This window comes from Fukomys damarensis, unplaced genomic scaffold, assembly GCF_012274545.1.
Source record: "Fukomys damarensis isolate Sample0158 unplaced genomic scaffold, DMR_v1.0_HiC HiC_scaffold_30, whole genome shotgun sequence".
Lineage (NCBI taxonomy): Eukaryota > Metazoa > Chordata > Mammalia > Rodentia > Bathyergidae > Fukomys > Fukomys damarensis.
Window position 1 is genome coordinate 5,793,789 of NW_022900942.1, and position 1,136 is coordinate 5,794,924.

At 34.5% G+C, this 1,136-nt stretch overlaps 1 protein-coding gene across 3 annotated transcripts in view; it reads right to left on the reverse strand.

Annotated features, from left to right (window-relative positions):
* Adnp2 (ADNP homeobox 2) overlaps nt 1-1,136 on the reverse strand; it is a 34,983-nt gene that overhangs the window by 14,254 nt on the left and 19,593 nt on the right. The gene's annotated exons all lie outside the window — the stretch shown is intronic.

Sequence of the window (1,136 nt, forward strand, 5' to 3'; positions counted from 1 at the left end):
ATTAAAAAAAAAAAAAAAAAGCAGCAGCAGCAGCAACAGCAGTCAGACAATGGTGGTATACACCTGTATCCCAGCTACTCGGGAAGCTTTAAGCAAAATGATTACAAGTTTAAGGTCAGCCTGGGCAACTAAACTAGACTTTGTCACAAAATTTAAGAAACCTATAGTTCAACAGTATAGTACTTCCCCAGGATGTGCAAGGCACTAGGTCTGATCCTCAATACTGAGAGGGAGTGGGGAGAGAGGAGGAAGGGAAGGAAAGAAGGAATAAACGAATGACTCAGTTGAGCTAGAGAATGATATTACAACAAATGCCTCTAACTATGCCAAGGCTAATACACTGCTTACATGAAATCAATTCAGAACAAAGAAAAGTCATCATGAAGGGAAGAATGAGAGAAAAGGAGTATAAGGATGATTAATGGGGGCATAAGTAAGGTCAAAATACAATAGACATAATGAACCCCCAAAAATTTGAAACTAAAGGGGAGGATGGGATACACATGTAAAACCTGCCAAAATGAAATCCATTAATTTTTATAACCAACATGCACTAATTTAAAAAGTGGAAAAGAAAATCATCTTTGCTAAAGAATTCCAAATAAAGAAAAAAGTTATTATGAGAATTTAATTAAGAAATTGGAAAGCATTTTCAGTTATCTAAAACATGAAATATAAAGCATATTTGTTCTTTATGCTGATTCCAATAGCAAAAACACCTGAAACAAGAAAAAATAAACACAAATAACAGAAAACAAACTTAAAAGAATGTTAAATAAATCTTAAAAACAATGCATAGACAAGAACCCAATACATATTAATTGTAGAGGTAATGAGTTTTATGCCTTTTCCATATTATCTTCTTATATAAGTAATGAATCTTCAAAGTAACAAAAATTTACAACAAATACTACTATAGCAGCAGAAATGAATACAGAAGGTAGAAATTAAGAAGAGCCTTACAGAAACTAAAATTACCACTTCCATAGAGAAAGCAAAAATTAACTATTTCAAAAAAGACAACACAGCCGTGTGTGGTAGCACACGCCTGTAATCCCAGCACTCGGGAGGCTGAGGCAGGAGGATCGCTGTGAGTTCAAGACCAGCTTGGGCTACATTGTGAGTTAGGTCAGTTT